This window comes from Nicotiana tomentosiformis, chromosome 6 (assembly GCF_000390325.3).
Source record: "Nicotiana tomentosiformis chromosome 6, ASM39032v3, whole genome shotgun sequence".
In the NCBI taxonomy this organism is placed as follows: domain Eukaryota; kingdom Viridiplantae; phylum Streptophyta; class Magnoliopsida; order Solanales; family Solanaceae; genus Nicotiana; species Nicotiana tomentosiformis.
The window spans coordinates 35,431,269-35,443,438 of NC_090817.1; the positions used below are offsets into that span (position 1 = coordinate 35,431,269).

At 41.7% G+C, this 12,170-nt stretch overlaps 1 long non-coding RNA gene across 1 annotated transcript; it reads left to right on the plus strand.

Annotated features, from left to right (window-relative positions):
* The first annotated feature begins 758 nt into the window (after nucleotides 1-758).
* On the plus strand, nucleotides 759-11,650 carry LOC108948065 (uncharacterized). The gene is made up of 2 exons (XR_011408482.1): nucleotides 759-1,740; nucleotides 11,450-11,650. It is a non-coding gene; the product is annotated as an uncharacterized lncRNA (long non-coding RNA).
* The last annotated feature ends 520 nt before the right edge of the window (nucleotides 11,651-12,170 follow it).

A 12,170-nucleotide genomic window follows, 5' to 3' on the forward strand; every position in this document is an offset into this window, starting at 1 on the left:
TTGAGGTAAGTATCTGGCCTATCTTTGTGTGGGGAAACTACCCCTTAGTATTGGAGTTGTTGTGTGTCATTTGTGGTACGTGAAAGCCGTGTACACAAGGTGACGAGTGAGTACACGGGCTATATGTGGTAATTGACCGGTTTAAGCTATGTAGATTCTTTTCATGCCTTTAATCGAATTGTCATAATATGTCATATCTATCATAGTTTATATATCCTTACAGGTCTTATTTGACATTGTTAATACTTGTCCAAACTCTTACTTGTTATTTGCCCTTACATGCTTAGTTGAAGTTATTGTTTCCTGATTGCCTTGTTAATTATTTGACTGTTGAGTTACCTTACTCGAAATTATTATTTTTTGGAATATCTTATTGTTGAGTTTTGGTGTTGAAGTTGTAAAAGCCATGATCACATTGAGGCAAAGTTGTAAATTATTGAAATACTATTCTTGTTGAGCTATTCACTTTCAGTTGCTATTGTTGAGACTCTTGTGCACATTGTGGTTGAGCCATGGGCTATTTGTTATGGAAACATTGATATTGTTGATTCTTCTGGCAAGTTGTGGCATTCGAGCACTTGAGATGCGAGTTGTAATATTGATACGCATGCAGTGGTATAAGGATATGGGTTGATATGCAGGTAGTGAGATAAGGTGGGCTTGATATGCGTGTTGCAGATGAACTATGTCACGCCCCAAACTGAAGAGGCATGGCCGGCACTCGGTGCCCTACTCGGCCCGAGCGTACCACTATGTAACCATGAATTGTAGAGGGGTATCCGTCAATTAGGTCGATGAGGCTTACCTGCAAGCTCATAACACCAAATCGAGACCGATTGGACCGTATTCTGAATTATCTGAAAATAATGTCTCTCCCATATGAGGGTAAGCATACCCAAAAGCTCATATGCATAACTGTGCAAGCCGAAGAGACCACCATGAACGTCTACAACCAACAATACCAAACTGAACATATACACAAGGCTGGCAAGGCCACAATACTAACATACAAAATACACGGGACTCATCTATATGCCTCTAGAGATAACTGAACTGTATCATGGTCAGGACAAGGCCTCGACCTACCCATCAAACCTGTCACTACAACAAATTTGGCCTAAAACCACACTAAATTAGACAACGCTTGAAAAGTGTTGCCAAAAGTATTTGTGGGCACACTTTTAAGGGGTGGCCTTTATTAAGAGTTTTAGGCCACACAATTTAGGCAACGCTTGTAAAATCTTGTTTTTAACTAGGAAGGCTACACTTTTTAAGTGTTGTCAAATTATAAAATATTTGACAACACTTACTCACAAATATTGCAACGCTTTTAAAGGGTTCTGTTTATTCATCCTAAAAATCACTCTTTATAAGCGTATTGTAAAATATTCAATAAATTTCCCCCAAATATTTCTCCCCATTATTTCTCTTAAGCGAAATATTTCCCCCCAGTTCTGAAGAGGCAAAGGAGACCTCTAAACTATTTCTCCTTTGAAATTTCCCAATCCCTTTCCGCCGTTCCGCGTACTCCGTCTCCTCCGCCGGCTTACAACGACCAAGTCCATTCAGTACAAAATATGGAGTTTCGGCAATGAAACTAACTGAGGTGGTCTTGCACCGAGTCAACTTGTGTTGGCTCCTTCGGCGGTTCTTCCTCTGCAACACCCAATCAAGTGCCGCTATCGACCTGTCTGCACCTTTCGTTCCTTTACGGAAATGGTTAACTCTGCTTCCATACTTGTATGTGCTGATCTTGTCAAACCCACTTTGATTAATCTCTCTTTACTATTACTTTTTTTGTGTTTAATTTCTTTGCTAAGAACTATATATAATTTTGGTATGGATTTTTAGTGTTTCACTCTAAATCTTGATGCATTTGAAGTTGTGAAATAAAAAACCCTTGTTGCACTTGAAGGATTGTTTAAGGGCTTCTCGTGCTTATTTTCCCTTAATATTTTCAGGTTTCAATCATAATTGTTTCTCCTATTATGAAAGAAATTAGTTTGCGTTCAATTTCTTCTATGCCTTATAAACCAACCCAAGTCTTAATATTGAAGTGTGTTCAATTTTCGACAGTTTATGCATGTCACGACCCAAACTAACCCTGTCGTGATGGGGCCTATCGTGGTACTAGGCAAACTGACTTTTCCAAGACTAATTCAAAATTTTTAACATAAGTGAATTAAGACATTTAAAAATATTCGGAGTTTTTTATAAATACTGGGTAAAACTCAAATAAAAACATAAGTGCGGAAACATAGCCCGATATCGGGGTGTCACTAAGTCATGAGAATGTAGATAACCAAACTAATACAACCAGTGTCTCAGTGTCAATACAAGAGAGAAAGAAATATATAGAAGGAGAGACAATACCCTGCGGACGCTGGCAGCTACCTCGTAGTCTCCGGTACTCGATTCTCCCGGACTCAACGATCTCCATAATCAAATACACCTGGATCTGTACATAAAGTGCAGGGTGTAGCATGAGTACAACCGACTCAGTAGTATCAAAAATAACTAAGGAACTGAGTAGTAGTGACGAGCTAAGCAAAACAGTCCAATTATTTATTTTCACAACTTACAATAAACATGAATAAACACGTAAATTCCATAAAACCAACAAATGCCACAAAGAAATTAACAGGTAAATGCAGCAACAAGAAAAGTAAATGCAACCTCACAGCAATGTCACTCCATCACTCAGCACTCGGCACTCAGCACTCGCACTTAGTACTCAATACACTCAATACTCAATAGGTACCTGCGTTCACTGGGGGTGTGTACAGACTCCGGAGGGGCTCCCAAAGCCCAAGCGCTAAGTACGGACAACTCACATGCCATAATATCAATCCCTGGATCCGCACGGACAACTCACGTGCTACGCGGACAACTCACGTGCTATGGTATCAATACCTGGATCCGCACGGACAACTCACGTGCTACACGGACAACTCACGTGCTGCACGGACAACTCACGTGCCTCAATCAAATACCTCACAACAGGCCCTCGGCCTTACTCAGTCATGTACCTCTCTAGCCTCACCATCATCAACAAATAAGGGAAACACAGCCCACGTCAAGTATCATAGCATATCAGCAAAAGAATAGGGACTGAGGTAAACATGTAAAATAATATCTATGACTGAGTGCAAATAATGTGAGCATGAATAAAGCCTAAGCATGATCTCTATCATGAAGGCAAACAAGTTCAACAACAAATAAACACATAACCATAGATAATAGCCATTAGGCCTCACAACCTCACGGGACGGACCAAGTCTTAATCCCTCACGGTGTACACCTACACGCCCGTCACCTAGCTTAGGTATCACTTCCAAACAATCACGTGATGTCAAATCTCCGGGTTTATACCCTCAAAGCCAGAGTTAAAATTGTTACTTACCTTAACAACGTAAAATCCTACTCTGGGATGCCCTCGTCTCTGGACTTGGTCTCCAAAAGCTCCTAATCTAACCAAAATCAGAACACTACTATTAACATAGGCTAAAGAATCGAATTCCACAATAAAAACTGCATAAATATGCCAAAAATCCGAAATCGGCCAAAACCCGGTCCCCGGGCCCATGTCTCGAAACCAGTCAAAATTGGAAGAATAATAAACCTCGTCCTCTCCCGAGTCTAGCCACATAACATTCGTCAAAATCAGACTCTGTTTGGTCTCTCAAATCCTCACTTAAAACTCTCCAAAACTCAAACCCTAACTCCCTCAATTTCACCCTAACCCCTACTAATTTCATGGCTAATCAGTGGAAAAATATCATAAACGTGTGTAATTAAACCCAAGCGACTTATCTCACTGATGTCTCGTGATTCTCCCTTGAAAAACAACGCCCGAGCTCAAAAACCCGTTCAACAATGGAGGAAAAAGGGCAAAAATTCGCGAAGTGTGATATATATAGGTTCTGCCCAGGGGTTCCGCACCTGCGACCCCATATGCGCATATGCGCTTCCGCATCTGCGGTCCCAGGTGCGCACCTGCGCATTCCACTTAACCGACCAGGCTTCGCACCTGCGGCCGCAGGTGCGATCCTCTCTTCGCATCTGCGACTAAGCCCTAGGCCTCTATCTCCACATCTGCGAGCCTCCCACGCACCTGCGATCATCGCACCTGCGGCACCCCATCCGCAGGTGCGGCCACACCAGAACAACAGCTCCAGCTGTATTTTCAAACTTCCAAACTCCCCGATACCCATCCGAAATCATCCCGAGCCCTTCGAGACCTCAACTAATAATTCAAACAAGTCATATACCACTACCCGAACTTAGGCAAACCTTCGGAACGCCCAAAACAACATCAAAACACCAATTCAACCTCGGATTCAAGCCTAAGAACTTCTAAACTTCCAAAATTCGCCAACGACGCCGAAACCTATCAAACCACGTCCGAATGACCTCAAATTTTGCACAAGCATCACAAATGACACTACGAACCTACTCCAACTTCTGAAATTCCATTCTGACCCCGATACCTAATTTTTCACTGCCGACCAAAATCGCCAAATTTCTAACTTTCGCTAATTCAAGCCTAATTCTACCACGGACCTCCAAATTACATTCCGGACACACTTCTGAGTCTTATATCACCCAACGAAGCTAACCGAATCATAAAAATTCAAATCCAAATTTGTTTACTAATAAGTCAACTTTTGGTTGACTTTTCTAACTTAGCTTTCTAACTAAGAGACTTAGTGTTCATTTCATTCCGAAACTATTCCGAAACCAAACCTACCAACTCGATACAACTCAACACAGCTGAAAAACACATAAAAAAGCAGAAAGGGGGGAAACGGGGCTATAACGCTCAGAACGATTGACCGGGTCATTACATCCTCCCTCTTAAACATACGTTCATCCTCAAATGAGTCTAACAAAAAGAACATACCTGAAATTATAGCATCTGAAGCAATAGCGTCTGGTCTGGCTGGGAGGGCATATAAATGGGCCTAACCACCCCCCGATCTGCCTCCCCCTCTCGGTCGACCCATAGCTGACTGGGCTCCGCCCCTAGCTGGCTGAAATCCACCCCTAGCTGGCTGGGCTGTTGGTGGAGGAACTGCTGCTGGTGCCGTCGGCTGAGTACTCCGCTGTGGAGTCCCACCCAATAGCCTAGTGCAATATCTCGCAATGTGACCAAAATCCCCGCACTCGAAACAACCCCTCATCTGATGAAACTGCTGCTCTTGATACCCAAAAAAATTACCCGATGATACCTGAGTGGGCGGGGCATAATGAGAACCATGCGCTGGCAATGCACTGAATGATGACTGACTCTGCTGAAATTGGCCCTGCTGAAACTGACCTCCCTGAGGAGCACCACCGAAACCACCCTGACTGCGAGGCCTCTTAGCTTCCCTGTCAGCCCTCTCCTGACCTCGAACCATCTCAATCTGTCGAGCAATGTCGACTACCTCATCAAAGGTAACCCCAGATACTCTCTCCCTGGTCATAAGCAATCGAAGCTGAAAACCGAGGCCATTTATAAACCTCCTGATCCTTTCTCGGTCTGTGGGAACCAACCAGACCGCATGACGAGCTAACTCGGAGAACCACATCTCATAGTGTGTAACAGACATCTCACCCTAGCGAAGCTGCTCAAACTGCCTGCGTAGCTCCTCTATGCAGGACTCAGGTACAAACTTCTCCGGAAAGTGAACGGAGAGCTGCTGCCAAGAAAGGGGCGCTGCGCCAACCGGCCTACGCCTCTCGTAAGCCTCCCACCAATTAAGTGCATCCCCAGAAAACAGAAAAGTAGTGAATGAGACCCCACTGGTCTCCAGAATACCCGCGGTCCGAAGCATTCTCTGACACTTGTCCAAGAAACCGTGTGCATCCTCACACTCAGCACCACTAAATGACGGAGGCTAGAGTCTTCCAAACCTCTCCAATCTGCGCTGCTCATCCTCTGGCATCACAGGATCTACATAGTCTTGAGCAGCTGCAACCGGCTGGGATGGAGGTGCCCCCGGTGTCTGATGTACCTGAATAACCTGCACAGGTGTGCGGGCAATGGGAGTCTGAGTGCCTCCCCCAGCCTGAGAAGTGGCTGCGGCCGTCGAGATAGAGACTGCCTGAGCAAGGCCGGTACATGCTGTCAGAATCTGAGCTAGGGCCTCCTGAAGCCCTGGAATCACAATAGGCACAGGTGGTCCCTGAGCTGGTCCCGTCGGAACCTCTACCTCCGGGACCTGAACCTGAGCGGGAACAACTAGGGGATCTGTAGGTGCTGCCCCAGCTACTGCACTGGCGGTGACTCTGCCCCTACCACAGCCTCTACCGCGGCCTCGGCCTCTACCGTGGCCTCTCGCAGCCCGGACTGATGGCTATCCCTCTTGACCGGTAGCACGAGTCCGCACCATATGTGAGAGAATGAAATAACAGATGTTTAGTTACTAGAATACATAGAACGCATGATAAGAATCCAAGAATGTGAAATTTTCCTAAAGGTTATACGACCTCTAGAAGATAAGTACAGATGTCTCTGTACCGATCCGCAAGACTCTACTAAAGCCGCTCATGACTCGTGAGACCTATGTAACCTAGGCTTTGATACCAACTTGTCATGACCCAAACTAACCCTGTTGTGATGGCGTCTATCGTGGTACTAGGCAAGCCAACCTTTCCAAGACTATTTCAAAATTTTTAAAATAAGTGAATTAAGACATTTAAAAATATCCGGAGTTTTTCATAAATACTGGATAAAACCCAAATAAAAACATAAGTGTGAAAAAATAGCCCGACATCGGGGTGTCACTAAGTCATGAGCATCTAGATAACCAAACTAATACAACCAGTGTCAAGTATCAATACAAGACAGAAAGAAATATATAGAAGGAGAGACAAGGCCCTGCGAACGCTGGCAGCTACCTCGTAGTTTCCGATACTCGATTTTCCCGGACTCAACGACCTCCATAATCAAATACACCTGGATCTGCACATGAAGTGCAGGGTGTAGCATGAGTACAACCGACTCAGTAGTAACATAAATAACTAAGGAACTGAGTAGTAGTGACGAGCTAAGCAAAACAGTCCAATTATTTATTTTCACAATTTACAATAAACATGAATAAACATGTAAATGCCATAAAACCAACAAATGCCACAAAGAAATTAACAGGTAAATGTAGCAACAACAAAATTAAATGCAATCTCATAGCAATGTCAGTCCATCACTCAGCACTCGGCACTCAGCACTCGCACTCAACACTCAATACACTCAACACTCAATAGGTACCTGCGCTCACTGGGGGTGTGTACAGACTCCGGATGGGATCCCAAAGCCCAAGCGCTAAGCAGGGACAACTCACGTGCCATAATATCAATCCCTGGATCCGCATGGACAACTCACGTGCTACGTGGACAACTCACGCGCTATGGTATCAATACATGGATCCGCACAGATAACTCGCGTGTTGCACGGACAACTCACGTGCCTCAATCAAATACCTCACAACAGGCCCTCGGCCTTACTCAGTCATGTACCTCTCTAGCCTCACCATCATCAATAAATAAGGGAAACACAACCAACGTCAAGTATCACAGCATATTAGCAAACTAATAGGGACTGAGGTAAATATGTACAATAATATCTATGACTGAGTGCAAATAATGTGAGCATGAATAAAGCCTAAGCATGATCTCTAACATGAAGGCAAACAAGTTCAACAACAAATAAACACATAACCACATATAATAGCCATTAGGCCTCACAGCCTCATGGGACGGACCAAGTATCAATCCTTCACGGTGCACACCCACACGCCCGTCACCTAGCGTGGGTATCACTTCCAAACAATCACGTGATGTCAAATCTCCGGGTTTATATCCTCAAAGCCAGTGTTGAAACTGTTACTTACCTTAACAACGTAAAATACTACTCCGGGACGCCCTCGTCTCTGGACTCGGTCTCCAAAAGCTCCGAATCTAACCAAAATCAGAATAATACTATCAACACAGGCTAAAGAATCGAATTCCAAAATAAAAACTGCATAAATAGGCCAAAATTCCGAAATCGGCCAAAACCCAGCCCCCGGGCCCACATCTCGAAACCAGTCAAAAATGGAAGAATAATAAACCTCGTCCTATCCCGAGTCTACTATATAAAATTCGTCAAAATCGGACTCCGTTTGGTCTCTCAAATCCTCACTTAAAACTCTCCAAATCTCAAACCCTAACTCCCTCAATTTCATCCTAAACCCCTACGAATTTCATGGCTAATCAGTGGAAAAACATCATAAACGCGTGTAATTAAACCCAAGCGACTTACCTCACTGATGTCTCATGATTCTCCCTTGAAAAACACTGCCCTAGCTCAAAAACCCGTTCAACAATGGATGAAAAAGGGCGAAAATTCGCGAAGTGTGATATATATAGGTTCTGCCCAGGGGTTCCGCACCTGCGACCCCATAAGTGCATCTACGGTCCCAGGTGCGCACCTGCGCATTCCACTTAACCGACCAGGCTTCGCACCTGCGGCAGATCCCTCGCACCTGTGGGCACGCAGATGCGATCCTCTGTCGCATCTGCGACTAAGCCCCAGGCCTCCATCTCCGCATCTGCGAGCCTCCCACGCACCTGCGATCATTGCACCTGCGGCTCCCTATCCGCAGGTGCGGCCGTACCAGAACAGCAGCTGTAGTTGCATTTTCCAACTTCCAAACTCCCTGATACCCATCCGAAATCATCTCGAGCCCCTCGGGACCTCAACCAATAATTCAAACAAGTCATATTCCACTACTCGAACTTAGTTGAACCTTCGGAATGCCCTAAACAATACCAAAATACCAATTCAACCTCGGATTCAAGCCTAAGAATTTCTAAACTTTCAAAATTTGCCAACAACGCCGAAACCTATCAAACCATGTCTGAATGACCTCAAATTTTGCACACATGTCACAAATGACACTACGAACCTACTTCAACTACCGAAATTCTATTCAGACCCCGATACCTAATTTTCCACTGCCGACCAAAATCGTCAAATTTCTAACTTTCGCCAATTCAAGCCTAATTCTACCACGGACTTCCAAATTACATTTCGGACACACTCCTGAGTCTAAAATCATCCAACGAAGCTAACCGAATCATAAAAATCCAAATCCGAATTCGTTTACTCATAAGTCAACTTCCGATTGACTTTTCTAACTTAGCTTTCTAACTAAGAGACTAAGTGTTCATTTCATTCCAAAACTATTCCGAACCCAAACCTACCAACTCGATACAACTCAACACAGCTGAAAAACACATAAAAAAGTAGAAATGGGGGGAAACGGGGCTATAACTCTCAGAACGACTGACCGAGTCGTTATAATACAAGGGCGAGATAAGTAAATCTGATCATCAATGATAGTGGTAAAAGATTTGAAAATTCTTCTCTAGAGGAGATATGTGAGAGTTTGATATGATATTGTGTTTGTGTTTTATCCTTTTTCTTTCCTTTGGATATATGCTTGCTCACTACTAAAAGGTTTTATACTGGATTAGTATGAATATAATATCATTTTTTGATAGGTATGAATATGGTATCGTTATGGGAAAAATCAGGTCTGCATTGAATTTGTCATGGTGGCAGTCAGATAGATATTATTTATGTGGTTTTGTGATATTATCTTGTAGTTGCTATCATCTACATTGCTTTTCGTATTGGAATGCCTCCATGAAACTCCACATTGTATCTGTCCAAACAGTGAATTTCCCTCCATTGTTATCAAGAGTTGTGCTAATATTATACTTTGTGAATCAAGTTGCTGATATTTCTATAGTGTAACACTTAAAATCTTTGATCTGACTAATAACTTTACGGTAGTAATCTAACTTATATGGTTAGGTTCCTTTTGTTTTTCCATGCCTGAGAATGTTACTAATATAATCTAAATTCTGTGATTAGGTTCAGTATGTAGATATTTCATTTTTTACTTGCATTTTGCCTATCTATTGATACTGGAAAAAATAGAAACTTGCAGATTCACTGCCTATTACAAATTCTATTTAGTTCATGCTTGTAAAATATTTCCTATGGCACGTGTAAATATTGGCATAATAAATAAGTACTGGCTATTACTTCATTATAATAACTACTAGTATATAATTTATTATCAATCTAACTGGATGCCAATCTAGCCAGTTGATTTATAAATTGCGAGTTTCATATTTATAGATATTCCTGTAAAATTTGAGTGTGTTGAAACTTTCTGTTTCAAAATACCTTGAATGAAAGTAAGACTATTGCATTCCGTAAGGAACATAAAGATTTTTGGACTTTTGCCAAGTATTTTTATGCTTCAAAAGAAATATTATATATTAAATATTGTTAATATTACAACCCATACAAAGTTAGTTAATTCTTCTTGATTTTGGATTTATCATCCATGTTTAGCATACTGAAGTCTTTTCCATGTACTAGGTATTCATCTGAGTTATGGTTATTCATTAATGCATTCAGGAAGCTTACTTGTGACTTTTAGTGTAATGTGATTTGGAATTTCCCTTGGTATTTAGGTTGATTCATAACCATATGAAAAGAGACATACATTGGCAGAATTTAGTTGAGAACCCAAAGCAGAGATATGCACTCTATAAGGTTACTTAAGTAATATCTGATAATTTTCTATCCAGTTATACAATTGCTTTATCTTTCAAGCTTCTAGCCCGTAGAATTGTGAAACATATACTATTGTTGAAGCAGAAACTGTAATTTTATCCACCAGTTATTTTCTCTAAAATCAGTACTCCATTATAACATATGTTCAACTTCATTAGAAAGTTTTATGTTTCATACCACCTGGAAATTAGAAAAATATATCATACCACCTAAAAGTTTATTCCTTCTTATTCCTTAGTTTTATCATCTTTGAGGACATTCATAAGGCGAAGCGAAAAGCATCTTACCTACATATTTGTGAAATCAAACGAATTATTTTCTTATACAAAGAACATAAAAATATCATGTTTTATGCAAGAGGGGTCGTCCATGTATTCAAAAGTTACTGCTTTCTAACAGAGACATGGTGTACAAGTAGCTTCCAAATGTCATTTTCTCTGTTGAAAGTATTGTGCATCTGATTGGTGAAGATAAATGCTAAGTCTGATAGTTTGTTATTACATATTCTATCAGAAGATCACTGTTAAGTTTGTAATCCTTCTATATAATGAGGCCAACTAAAATAGGATTGTATAAAGTTATTTGCCTATGGTGGTGTAAACTGTTCTATATTCACTACTCACTGAAACATATAAGAAATTACTCTGAATGTCAAATGGCTATTGATTTCGGTTTGTCCTCTCATCCATTGTCTTCTGCCCTGGTAGTACTACTTTTTCATTGTTAATAGTGTTGTGCTTTTGATTTGTGAAAATATGCTCATTTGAGTTTGCACTTGTATAATATTGGTTTCTATCTAACTTTTAATTTAATTTAATTTTAAATTTGTAGGAAAATTCTGGAGATGGAATTGAAAACGGTGGACTAGATCAAATTGATTTATCGAAAGCTAATGACGAAGAGTTATAGACCATTATAATGTTTATGATATAATATGAATATATATGATTTTGTAAGGTTAATGGCTGGCAGGCACCTTGAAACAATTGATTTTATTATTTGATGTAGTATATGAAATATTCCTTCTTCAAAGTTCATTGCACTCTGGCCTCTTCCCTAATCACCTCCAGTCGCTTCTGCGACCCACCTCCTCACTTCTGTGACGCCTCATCCGCAGGTGCGGTTCCACTTCTGCGGACACTCGACCGCATCTGCGATCTCAACCTTCCCCAACGAAATCTGCTTCTGCGCTAACCTAGCCGCTTCGGATTCGCATCTGCGGCCCTCTTTCCGCAAGTGCAATTGCACCAGCAATTGGCCAAAACCAGCATTCCTCAACTTCAAATTTCGATCTGATTCCAATCTGAAACTCACCCGAGGCCCCCGAGATCCCATCCAATCACACCAACAAGTCCCAATACCTCATACAAACTTACCCAAAGGCTCGAAACTCCATAAATAACACTAAAATCATGAATCGACGATCAAAATTTCACTTTTAACTTTCAAGCTTCCAAACTTCAATGAACGCGTCAGATTCATTTCAAAATATTCTGGAATGATGCCAAACTTTGCGCACAAGTCATAAATCACAATATGAACCTATTTCAAG